This window comes from Capsicum annuum, chromosome 6 (genome assembly GCF_002878395.1).
Source record: "Capsicum annuum cultivar UCD-10X-F1 chromosome 6, UCD10Xv1.1, whole genome shotgun sequence".
NCBI lineage: Eukaryota > Viridiplantae > Streptophyta > Magnoliopsida > Solanales > Solanaceae > Capsicum > Capsicum annuum.
The window spans coordinates 152253766-152268262 of record NC_061116.1 but is presented as its reverse complement, the minus strand read 5'-3'; the positions used below and the strand labels follow the sequence as shown (position 1 = coordinate 152268262).

Below are 14497 nucleotides of genomic sequence, written 5' to 3'. Positions count from 1 at the left end.
TTTTTTTTTTTTATAAATTTTCACACTCAAAATTTACAAATGTGTTGTATTTTATTATTATCGATAATTTTATATATTGTCTTTACGTAACATAAATTTTACATGCGTAGTTACTTTAATAGTGACATTTAATTATTTTCATTATTACAGTTATTAAAATAGCAATCCTAAGTCAATTCAATTATCTTTCCAATTTTTTTTTTTAATTCTAACCATTGTTTGAACCCAATCTAAGAAAATTTTAGCCTAAATTTTGCCCACTTAAGTTTAATTTCAACTCTTTAATTCAATTATGACCTAATTTTAAATATCTTATTACTTTAAATCTCAGCAATAGATCAAATTGATCCAAGGGCTGAGATTAATTCTTCAAGTCTTTCCTTTTTAAAATATCAAAAATCAACCTTAATCCCCATTCTCTCAAAATCAGCCGCCTCCTTCTCCTCTCCCTTCTTTCTACCTTCTGTCTCTCTAAACCAATAAAAACCGCCGTCGTCCCCCGTCACCGACGAACCAGCCCCCATCGAACCAGGCCTCTGTTGCTGACGCCGGCGTACAGAAACAACCCCTACCGCCGGCGAATACCACCGGCTGCCGTCACCATCTCCAACAGCTGCCTTCCACCAGAGAAGCAACCGTTCTGCCGCCGCCTTATCATGTTCTCAATCTCAAGCCGCGACCAGCAACAGTACCGCACCGCCACTCCTCGACGCCCTCTCCCTCTTCTATTATCTTCTCCACTGGCGAAATCCCTTAAAACAGCGACACTAACGGCCGTAGCCCGCTCCAGCCGCGGCCACCACCGCTATTATCAGTGAAATATCGTTGGAAATTCTTAAATGCATGACAGATTTACGAAATCCGTCCCAGGTTTTGCCTTTTCGATTAAGTTGTTGTCTTAATATCCTCATTTCCTTCTATTTTTTTTTTCTTAAAACAGATTCTTAATTAATAATGTTGACTTTGAATTTTTATTACATGCTTGTTTACCTATCTTGAGTATATATATATATATATATATATATATATATATATGAAAGTGCCCAATGAACACCCGTTTAGTCCTATTTTGAGAAAATTTGATTTGAGTCTTGTTCTTCCAAGTCCTGTCACTTTAGCATTCATCGAAAATTTGAATTTGTCCATATCTACTTTGAAGTTCAGGCATGCTGGGTGAATCGCTTGTGAGAAAATCTGCCATGTTTCTTATTTGTCACTTTACCGATAATTTTGACGGAATTGGCTCTAATTGATTCTTTTCCTTCTTGTTTTGTTTTGTTTTGTTTACTTTTAAAATAAATTTAAATATATATGATTACTTTGAGCTTTGGATGGTAAGCTTTGATCCGTATATTCTCCTCCTTTAATTATGATCCTTTAGTATCCAATTGTATATGGTAATTTTAGATAAATAGTGTGTGATTGTATTTGATTATCTTTTATTTCTAACATATCTATCTATAATCTATAATATATCTATAACCTATATCTATAATATAGATATAATATATTAAAAGTGTGAAGAACGTTAGAAATATTCTTTGAACTTTTTGCCCTTCATTAGAAGTCTTTGCTTTAGACAAAATCGTTTTTCACTATTTTTTTCTAATATTTAAAAGTTAAAAATTAATTAAATATATTTATAATAAAATATTTTTTATTAGAAGTCATCACAATTAATGATTTTTCTTAATATTTAAGTGTTAAAAATTAATTAAATATATTTATGATAAAATTTTTCCTTATTAGAGTCCTAAAATGTTCTCAATATGATCATGGAGAAGTTTTCTCCCAGACAGTAGCAAGGGGAAAAGAAGGTATGATCAACTTTGGTTGCAAACTAAAATATGCATTACCCTTTATTTTACATTTTTTTGTTTTAGGGAGTAAGCTACTGCTTTCTTCATTAATCTTCAATAATCTTCAATAGACGTATTTGATATGTGCCATGAGAACAAAAGACCTCATTTGAAATTATTTTATTGTTCATCATAAATTTCTTTAGCGATAATATTTTTTACAATTTCTTACTATTGAAGTTATCTAGGACAAGGAGGAGAACAAAGTGCACATAGATCTTATTCCTATCTCACGCAGATAAAGAGGTGGTTTTTGAAAGATCTCGAATCAGGTAAAGTTGAGTTTGAGTAGTTGTCTCAAAACTATTTGTAATGATAATAACTTGGTGGCTTTTTCCACTTATCCCTGAGATAGATAATGCTTCCCAAAATCACAAAATTGACCAATGTAACGGAGAAGCTACTAGCATCTCCACAAAATTGCACGAAGAAAATCTTATGTTTGAACATGCCTCACATCAAGTTTCAGAAGTTCCAATATAAATCAAAATGGAAAAGAAGGTTTTCCAAACTAGCAATATGAATCTATGCAATATGAATTCAGATCAGAATCCTAAGGATATTTGAAAAAAGGAGCAAAATTGTTGAGTCTATTGCGAAAGAGGTAGTCTATCTGTTCAATGTCCGAGCCCCTGCAGACATTCAAGTATATATATAGCAGCGGGAGGATTAGGTTTGTTTTATTTTCTATCCTTTAGTTTTAATGTATCGATGTAGAATGCATTTAGTGTTATGAATGTTACAAAACTCTACTTTGGTGAGTATCGATAAAGGGGTACAATTGAAAAATAATGCTACTTCCTTCGTAATTGTTATATTTTACTTTTTGAAAGTCAATTTAATTTATTTTTATAACTAAACTATGGTTATTTTGATATTCTAGAATCAAAATTTAGATATCCAAATACATTTCGGAAACTACTATAAGTTGTAATTTTTCTCTAATCAATATAAATTGTTGAATTCTTTTCACCTAAAAATGCTAGATTGAAAAATAAGTTTTCTGCATATATATAAATTGTTGAATTATTTACGCATGCATAAGATTTCTTGTTATTTTTTTAATTAGAATTTCTAGCTGCACTACTAAATCTAATTGTAGACCAATATGCCAATATATTTTAGCAACATTAAATTGGAATTTTGTAAAAAAAAAAGAAAAGAAAAAATCAGTCTTTAGGACGACTAAATACTTAATTGGCATCGAATATGATTATCAATACACAATTATTTATTGAAGGGATAAATTTTCCTATCAAAATATCTATCTGATTCACTATTTTGTCCTCCAAATTAATTTAAATAAAAATTAGGAATTATTGTGCAACACACTTAAAAATCTTTGTTTTAAACGAAATCATTTCTCACAATTTTTTTAATTTTAAGAGTTGAAAATTAGTTAAATATTATAATAAAATCTTTCCTTATTAGAAGTTATCTGAATTTGTGACAACAAATATCTTTTTCATTAGTTTAAGAATTTTAAATCAACTAAAGTTGATTTTAAGAAGATTTGAGAAATTTATAAATAAATATGAAAGCATTAGAATAAGAAAAAAAAATATAATAAGCTCCAAATTTTAAATAGTTTAAAGTAAGAAAAATTTAGTTTAAAGATTTAACTTTAAAAATAATAAATTATTTTAAATAAAAAAATAAAAAAAAAAGTCATACTACAAATATAGTTCAAATCGATGCATCTCTCTTAGCCTCTAGCAGCAAGAAAAAAAGGTATTGAATGACAAATGCAAAAGTGTCAATTCATTAACCACTCAAAACTTCTTGTGATAAAATATATGTGCTTACAATAAAATATATATTATGTTTATATTATTATATTAAAGTGTGAAAGATCTTTGAAAAGTGATTTGAACTTTTTGCACTTTATTAAAAACTTTCGCAATAAATAAAATCGTCTTATTTTCAATAATTAAAGATTACACATGTAAGGCACGTGCTGTTAAATCCTCATCCCTTTTGGAGCTAATTACTACAGATTAGCTCTTCATTAAAAGTTTTTATTTTAGATAAAATCGTTTTTTACTATTTTTTTTAATTATTTAACAGTTAAAAATTAATTAAATATATTTATGATATGATCTTTTCTTATTAGAAGTTATCATAATTAGTGACAACTGTTACTTTTTTCATTAGTTTAAGAATTCTAAACTAACTAAATTTGATTTTAAGAAATTTGAAAAATCTAAAAATAAATATAAAAATGTTAGAATAAAAAATTTATAAAGCGTCAAATTTTTATAAGTTTTAAGTACCTAATAAAAATGTAGTCAAAGATTTTATAAAGATTTGACTTTAAAAATAAGAAAAAAATTTAAATATAGGAAATAATAATCGTAGCATAAATATTGTTCAAATTATTGAGTATTTCCTAGGCTCTGACAACAAGAAAAAGAGGTACTACATCGCAGATGCAAAAGTGATGATCCATCAATCACTTGAAACTTCTGTTGCTAAAATATATATGTACTTACACTAAAAAATATATGTTTATATTTACATTATTACATTAAAGTGTCAAGGATTTTAGAAAAGTAATTTGAACTTTTTGTACTTCATTAGAAAATTTTGTAATAGACAAATCATTTCATTTTAAATAATCAAAAGTTACACGTGCGAGGCATGTGATCTATATGTATAATTTATATCTATAATCTATAATATATTAAAAGAAAAGTGTGAAGGGTCTTAGAAATGTTGGTTGAACTTTTTGTTCTTCATTAAAAGTCTGCACAATAGACAAAATCGTCTTCACTTTTTTTCTTATTTTTATAATATTAAATGTTGATTTTAATAAATATATCCCTATTTGAAAAAGGTTTTAGGTTGTCTTATTATGATTAAGTTTCTGATTTTATGGTTTTTTTTTTTTTTTTTTTTTTTTGCGTTGGTGCGTCCAAAAAAAATAGGTAGAAATTTTTTTTCCAAATAAACTAGGCTTTGTTGACTTTGATGATTCTTTCTTACCTTTTTTATTGTTTTTTAGGTTGTGTGTGGGGTACATCCCGAAAAATTGATAAAATTAGTTGTGCAATATTTTATTTTTTTGATTGTTTTTACGTACAAAAAGTTTGGCAAAAATAGTTGTGCCATTTTTTATTGCCTTTTTTTATATATAAAAATTAGGCAAAAGATACATTTTCATATTTTGTTGGTTGTTGTTTTTGTACAAAAATTTTGGCTAAAATAATTGTGCAATTTTTTATTGGTTATCTTTACGTACAAAAATTAGGCAAAAACTTTTTTTTCCAAATAAGCAAATCCTTTTCAAAATAAACTAAGGTTGGTTGACTCTTCTATAAAAAAAAATTACAAATTTTATTTTTTTCTTCGTCGACAGTTTTGCTTTTCAGGTTCTCTTTATCAACTCACATTTGCTCCTTATTTAGGTTTTTAGATTGATGTTGATTTAATACAATATTAATTGTTATGTCAGCTTAAGTTGTTTTTATATACTTAATTGATCTAATTTGTGTTCTTAGTTTAGTCTTTTTTTATATGTATGTGATTTATAACTATATTCCTATACTAATATATCAAGAAGACATGCATTCAGGTAAACTAATCTACTCAACTCATAAAAATATTTTTGTTATAAATTCATGTGCTATTGTTGTTCTAACTTCATTTTTTCAGGACAATATTACAATGAACTTGATTATCAAAATTGTTGCAATTAACCCATTGAAGCAATATGATCGTATCTTGAAAATAAAATTCTTGGTGATAAAAAATGGGCCAACAAAAGAATATAAGAGAACAACAAGTAGTACTCGAAAGACTGTCATATTAGTCATGAAGAGGTAACCTTAGAATCAAAAAGTTTAGACATAACTTTGGTTAAAATATAGTAGTAGAAAAAATATAAACAGGAAATTAATATTATATAATCGTTGAAAGATCACATTCATTTTTGTAGTTTGCACACCTCAAACACCTAATAGTCAATATCTATAATACCACTCTAAACTATAAATGATTTATAGAGTTTTATACTTAGTCTAATTAAGTTATGTTGCCTACAGAGTCTTAGAGAGGTGTTATGATCACCTATATATCTTGACAATGTCATAGCGGTTTGTGGCTCTTGTAGGGAATGTACCCTTCAACCTTTGATACTTTCATATGATAACGATCAGCTATTTCATAAGGCACCTGCTATTCTTCACCCGCACATATAACAGTCACTCTCTGCAAAGACTTAGAAGTGAAAAAGTCACCTAGCATTTTGTTCTGCTAAGTATTGACACTTCTCAAGGTTCTCAGCCTGTTGTATAATCTGAATAATTTCTTCTACGCTCTCTTGTGAATTGATAAAATCTTCTACGCTTTAACCATCCATCATGTCTTTTACCACATTCTTTGATAAATAGAGATGTCACTTTATTTATAAAATTTGAAATGGTGATCCTTTCTAAAGAAAAACAACATTATTTAAAATTAAGCACAAGAACAAGGTGAATCTTGCTAATGTCCAACAATTATTTTGTACAAGCAAGTGCACTCAACCTTTTTACAGCTAACAAATAGTTCAAGTACCAAAAACATGTAAAACAGAGAAAACTTTGGTTCATCACACTCAAATTCAGTATCATTTTCATGATCAATTCAAATTCTTCACCTACTCAGATTAACGTACGTCAATCATGTCGGAATAATGTACAAGTGAGCAAGATGAGCTCCATTCGATAAGATTAACCACTAAAGAATTAAAGAGTGTACAGCGTTGAATGAGCTGCTTGTGAGAGTAAATATAGGAAGGCATATCGATATTTTAGACCTTGTAAAAATAGTGAGTCGAGAAACTAACTTTCATATAGAGATTATTTGATTAAAAAAATGTTCACATTCTTTCTAACATTAAAGTTATTGTGGATTGTTGGGGGGAAATGAAATCATTTAATGTGAGTCGAGATTGTATCAGAAACATCTTTACCTTTAAGGTAGGAGTTTTCTTTTGATATGCTTTACTTGAGTTAAGTGATTATCAAAACGACCTGCTTACCCTCACAAATTAAGGATAAAATTGTGTACTCATCATCCTTCTCAGATTTACTATATTCATGTTGTATTAATACGATTTTAAATTTTGAAAAAGAGAAATAAATTAATATTTATTTTTGAATCATTATTTATTGGTTAGGAATTTGAAGGTGGCTCTATACAAAACTCAAGAAATGGAGATAGTAGAAAGAAATAATACTATGTGTTTTGATGAAAAGAACAAAATTAAAGCTATATGGACCTCAAGAAGAAGGGACTTTATTTGATGTCTTTGTCCATATTGGTCAACAATAGAGGCTAATGATCTCTTTCAAAAAGGTTAGAAAGTCTACTTAATTTCTCTCTCACAATATAAGATTTTATTTGTATTTTTTAAAAGCGAAAGGGATGTATTAGTAGTACAAAAATAATAAGAGAAGTGGAAACGAGTTTGTGAAAAAGGGTATATAATTTTATATGTGTGAATGTTTGTGATAATCGCGGTGGAATTGAATGTATGTATCAATTTGATTTTTTTATTTTTCATGAATAATAATTAATTTTACAAGGTAATTAATTTATTATGTATGTTCAAATATGTATTTAATTTGTCCCTATATGGGAGCACTATATATATCACTAAAGTAGCATCAAGTTTATTAGAATAAAAAATTTAAAATTAAGAGTTGTTACCTTTTTTTTTTTATATAAAAATATATATACCACTTATAATATATTATTTGTAATTCAAGTTTTGTATTAAATAGTTTATCCAATAACTTGGAATAAACGTGCAACGCACGTTTCAATAGATTGGTATATGTGTGTGTATATATATATATATATATATATATATATATATATATATATATATATTATTTATGTTAAATTTAACTTTTTATTTTTCAAATTGATTCCCTTATTTCCGTAAGGAAAATATGTATATTGATTGACTCTTGTAAATATATTTTCCTTTTTGAGTTTCCCTAGTTAATCACTTTCAAGATTTTTTTCTCAACCCTTTGCCTTTATAAAGACAACTCTTTTTCATTCTAAGGGACAGAGACTCAATATATTCCCTCTGCAGAAAGATAATTTTTTACTCTCCTTGCATAAACAAAGTACTTTTAAGTTTTACTTTTCTCGCTTGGTGAAGGAGCTCTTGGTCATGCTCCTTCTTGCTCTTTTCTTTATCCACTTGTTACTACGAAATCGGTTAGTTTCTTAAACATCTTTAATTATTACATGTTAGTTTAAATACATCGATGTTGTTTTTGAATGAGATTATTAGTGAAGTCAACGCCTAGTCATATTCTTTTGTGATTTAAGTGTTGCATATCTGTTGGTTTGTTGTGCCTTTGGGGATATGTTGTTTGTACTACAAATACTACTGGACATTCGATATAGATGAAGTCGCCGAAAGTTTGTGGGAGCTGCTCCTTTTCTTTCTTTGTTCATTGATTTATTGTGTTGTAATAACTTTGTATAATCCTGATGTAATAGTAATTAGGGGGCTGCTTGGGGGTGGGGATTTATGTATTTTACGTTCTCTATAAATCACGTAGGAAAATATTATTTAGGCTTATGTGTATACGTGATATGTGAATCACCTAGGTAAATCTTAATATAGGTTCAACGATAAACTTATTTTAATCACTTTGGGCTCATTTGTTTTCACTTAATGGAGGTCTGAATCTGAATGGTTCAGACTTCAGACTATTAAGTGCATTTATTTTTAATCGAAATTTTAGCTCTTAATAAGTCTGAATAGGTCTTAATCATTCAGATCTAGAGTCAAGCCTTAATTAGTTTGAAGAGGTATTCTGGTGTTAGATAATATTCGCCGCCACTCTGTTCATAATCATCAATCACCACAACTAACCACCTCTGCCACCGCCATCATTATCAACCACCACCCACCACCACCAATCACCTTCACCATCATAACCACCATCGACAACAAATATCGCTACCAACCACTATTGTCAATCGCTACCACATTTATTACCTCTATTATTCTAATTATATTCACCACCACCGCCACCGTCAACAACACCACCATCTACAACCACTATTGGTCAATCCCTACTATCGACCAACTCATCTATCATAACTAGCAACACCGTTAACTACCACTAATACATCACAACCTCCATACATTCTTCGATCGCCACGATCATGGTCATTAGTAATTTCACCTCTACCATTACTTCAACGACTACCATCACCACAGTTTATCTCTACTAACAACCATCTCTACCATCATAGCTAACAATATCTCCAACTAGCACCAATAAATCATCAACCATCATCCATTCATTTTTCAGCCATCACAACCAACACTTTCAACTACTAACATCAAGCAACGTCACAACTCAACCACCATCTCCGTTATCAACCACCACCTTCATAATAGTCACTACAATACCAACCATCACAACTATCACCACCAACATTACTAATCCCTTACATCAATCATTGTCACCGCAACCACTGTTATAAACCATCTCCACTATCACTAACAAACATAAATATTTTTTTCAATCAAATAATAATTTTCTTGTATTAAATTATATACTTTTCTAATATATAATTAGTTTTTTATTTGAATTTTATTTTTTATTTTATTATACATACAAATAATTTTTTTTACACATTCAGATGTTGAAAAAAAAAACAGTCTTAATCATTCAGTTTTCAGATCTAAAGACAACATCTTAATCATTCAGATGTGCATTCAGATTTAGACGTTTGAATCTTAAAAAAAACAAATGCAGCCTTAGAAATCATGCTTTGAAGAGTTTCAATTAACTTTTGCCTTATTGAATTAAGTTTGAACATGTTAACTTAATTTACAACATGTTTATTTATTTTTGTCATAATTTTGGCATATTATACATGGCATTTTTAGTATTTTAAATATTGAATTTTAATTTTCAACATCCAAATGACGTTTTTAGCACTTTAAATAACATATTCAGCATATTAAATCATTTTTCAGCAATAAAATTAGCTCTGTCAAAATTAGCTTCTAGCTTATGTTTTTAACATATTAAGACTACCCTCCAACATAAAAATATTTTCTAGCATGTTAATTTTATTTTTCAGTATCTAAAATTAATTTTCAGTAATGAAAAAATAATTTTTGGCATTCTTGTCACTCCCCAACATATATACTTTGACATGGTTTTTCACAATTGTACAACATTATTCTAAATATTTTGAAAATTACCTTTTCGTCAATAAATAATTATGTGACACCTAGATATCATGACTATAGGTTAACTACATCAAAATAAATAAGTGTTTGTCTTGCATGTTAATCATATTAATCATTCTTTAATAACCAAGAGGATATATGAGACCATTACATGCTATTTGGTGTCCTATTTATTTTCGCGCTTCGTATTTGCTAGGAAACATAGCTTTACTTGTCTAAACCACATATCCAAATTAGCAAAGTCCAATGCCTCTTGGACGATAAGTGGGACGATTGGCATTTTGAGAGACGTTAGTTTTATCCCTTTTTAGTGCGCCTTTAGGTTAACAACCAACCTAGATGGGGTGGTGCGGGTAGTCATTCAAAAGTAATGATATCCAACATATATTACATGATGTATGAAATTGTCACTTGTCTAAGAATTCGGTTAGTGGGCTGGATAATGATTAACAAGTTGGGGTTCTGATCCGAATGAAGCCAAACATATTTCCTTGGTCTAATTTTTTGATTTTATCTTCTTATCTATTTGGGGTAGTTAGTTTATTTAAGCAGTCCCCTTTACTATAATTTGTGTCATTCTTATTTTCTCACTGTTATTGGTCTTTTATTAATTCTTGTGTTATTTACCACTTAGGTAATTATCAAATAGGAATAACCAAATAACGTATTTATTTATTAATTTATCACTTAATTAACATTAAGTTAATAAAATAATTAACCTTTGCTTATATCATAGAATCCTCACGTAAAATACGAATTTAGCCAGAAACCACCTTTGTGGACCTCAAAAGGTGCCTAACACCTTTCTTTCGAGGAAATTTGAACCCTTACCCGAATTTCTAGTTAACTAAGATAAAACAACAAAATAGGTTCATAGTTAACCTAGATTGGTACTCTAATGCACCTTAATATGTTAGATGACGATTCTTCACACTCCTTAAACAATCCTAAAAATAGTGATCACGTTGAATCCCATTTTTTTGTGAGAAAAATGAGGCGCGATATTTACACTATCTAGTTATATCCTCAAAATTCAACCAACTCAGAGCAGACGATTGGAGGTTAGGTTGGGTAGCGGGGGTGGTCTTCGGTCCCGGTCGGACTTGGGATGCCCATTACGACAAGGCCTCGGGTTGGATCATTTTAGTATTTATACCTACTCAAGTGCAATATCAGCAAGATTCTTAGCAGGTTAATGTGGCCATTCCTCCAAATATATCAACCAGAGGCACACAACTACTAAGCTGGATAAAAGATTTTTTCTCTGAACATTCATCATGATATTCCTTACATCCTTGACAAGTATGTGAGTTATGATTATTTATCTCATAACTATGGAGCATATGTAGCTGTTATTTCTAACATCACTGAGCCCAAATCATATAATGAGGCTATTAAGGATTCAATATAGGTACAAGCCATGAAGGAAGAAATACAAGCACTCAAAACCAATAATACTTGAAAGGTTGTCTCATTACCTCAAGGAAAGTCTACCATTTTATGCAAATGGATTTATAGAATCAAGTACGAAGCAAGTGGTGAAATTGATAGGTTCAAGGAAATACTTGTAGCAAAAGGTTTCAGTCAAAAGGAGGGAATAGATTATAAGGAAACATTCTCTCCATTTGTGAAAATGGTAACTGTAAGATCAATTTTGACCTTGGTTGCATCAATGAATTGGCACATCTATCAAATTAATGTGTACAATGGATTTCAACAAGGGGACTTACAGTATGAAACCTACATGAATATGCCACAAATATTCCAAAGTCATGGGAAAAACAAGAATGCAGACTTATGAAATCTGTGTATTGATTGAAACAAGAACCAAGACAATGGAATCTCAAATTATCTGATTCATTATTGAAATTTAATTTGAGACAAAGTCAATTTGATCATTCTCTCTTTATCAAAAAGTCTGATCAAGGTATGGTTGGGTGCTTATATATGTGGATGACATGATTATAACTAATAGCAACCTAGAATTGATCAAGGAAACTAAATCTTCACTTCAACAAGCCTTTAAAATGAAAAATCTTGACGAGTTAAGGTATTTTTTAAGAATTGAATTTGCTAGATCAAGACAAGGTATTACAATGTAATAAAGGAAGTATGCACTTGAGGTCATCTCTAAAACAAGATTATCTGCAGCAAAACCCTTCACTACACCCATTGACTACAATACCAAGCTTACTTCAAGATAATATGATTAATATATTGGTGATAGGTGTGATGATGATCCACTGATTGACCAAGAAAGTTATCAAAAATTGTTAGGAAAATTGATCTATTTAACAGTCACAGGACCATATATTAAATATTCAGTGTAAACTCTAAGTCAATTTTATAAGCTTCTAACCATTCTCACATGGATACAACTCTCAAAGTAGTGAGATATATTAAGTCACAACTAAGATAAGGTTTATTGTTGTCAAGAAGAAAAATTGATAAAGTAATTGCATATTGTGATGCAAATTAGGATGCATGTCCTCTAACTAGGAGGTCTGTGATAGGTTTTCTTATTAATATTGGTGATTCTTTGATATCCTGGAATGAAAATTCAAGAAGCAAACAACTGTATCAAAAAGCTTAATAGAGGCCAAGTACATAAGTTTAACAATTACTATTGTTGAACTAACATGGTTGTTGGGATTATTGAAAGATCTTGGTATAATTATCACTGAACCACCACAATATTTAGTGACAGCAAAGTTGTCCTGCAAATAGTAGCTAACCCTATGTTCCACGAGAGAACCAAACACATTGAAATAGATTGTCATTTTGTAAGAGAAACAAGGTTTGATCACTACATAGTATATTCACACTAAGGAACAACCAACATATCTTCTAACTAAGAAACTGATTAAGGTACAGCATAAGCATCTCAAAAGCAACTCGGTGTTATCAACATTTTCGCCACGCCTATTTTATGGGGGAGTGTTGAGATTACATAAAGTATATACTATGTATTTAGAGTAGCTAAGTCAGTTTAAGAAGTTAGTTAAGTTAGTTGATTAGCTCAGTTGGTTAGTTAACTAAGATAGAAGTTAGTTATGATCATTATATAAACCTCTTCTATGTACTGATACAGATCAACACATTGAATACAGTTGATCATTAATCTCTTCTTCTTCTTCTCCTTCTTTTAAATCTGCTTACTCTTCTTCTCTTTATCAATCAAAGAATTCTTTATTTTGTCTATAAATTCTACATCAACTATTGATTAGCAACAATATGTTAGTATAGCTTAATATATTCCTAGTCTAATTGTAGCGTGCGAGATTTTTAATTAGTTCATTAATCAACCTGCATACACTAAAATTCTAAAATAGTTTGTCACTTAAATTAACTATAAAGCTATTTTGTTCGTTTATTTTTACTTGTTCATTATTTTAAAAATAATTGTTCAATTTTATTTGTCTTGTTTCAAAAATCAAGAAATAATTATCATTTTGTGTCTATTTTATTCTTGTTATTAAATATTTTTTATTTTTAATATTTAAATATCTTATAATTAATGGGGCTGACATAATAAAATTACCCTTCTGTATATTGTTTCTTAAGAAGAAGTGTGCACTATGCAAAATAAAGAAGAAAATGACAAAAATGGTTCCTTATATTTGAAGGCGGGTTCAAAATAGTCTCTTAAATATGCACTTGTCATTTTTGGTTCTTTAATTTTATCACAAGTTAACAAGAATGATCCCTTTGATGTGCAATAAATAGTTTTGGTCCTTCAAATTTGTCCAAAGGTTAATATTTTTAGTCTCTGATAAAATATTCACCGAACTCTATCTATCAAATTTGGTGGGAACTATGTGGGTTGAACCGTCCCTGGGTCACGTAAGTTATTTTTGAAGTTTATTTGCACTTTTATTGGATATAATACTGGGTGAAAATCATTTCTTCGCCTCAAGTTTACTTCAAAAATCAAACTCCTCCCTCTATTTTGAATAATAAGCATTTTCCTATCTTTTACTATGACAATGTCTATTTTAACCTTGACATTAGTAATATCTTCTTATAGTATACATTATTTATTTTAGTCAAGTATTTATATATTTTTATTTAAATTTTTTAGTTTAACCTTTTTAATGAACTTGTCACAAAAACTAATGTTATTTTTTATAATTATTATTTTATTGAGATAACACACAAGTATTTTTCGTCTTCCTCAAAAGGAGTACAAAAATATTCTGATACTTGACAGTCAAATCAGCAAAATTGAGTTTAGGGGGTAATAGTTCCCCCTTAAAGTTTAAGTGTGTCATAGCAATTTCAAATATAATTTAGGGGCACCTTGTACGTTATCTCTTATTTTACATGCATTAAGTGTGTGTGTGTAATATATATATATATATATATATATATATGTATGTATGTATGTATGTATGTATGTATGTATGTATGTATGTAT

At 29.3% G+C, this 14497-nt stretch overlaps 1 long non-coding RNA gene across 1 annotated transcript; it reads left to right on the top strand.

The window, feature by feature from the left end:
- The first annotated feature begins 377 nt into the window (after window positions 1–377).
- On the top strand, window positions 378–3081 carry LOC107873239. Its single transcript, XR_001675192.2, has 2 exons — window positions 378–870; window positions 2048–3081. It is a non-coding gene; the product is annotated as an uncharacterized LOC107873239 (long non-coding RNA).
- Window positions 3082–14497: the final 11416 nt, after the last annotated feature.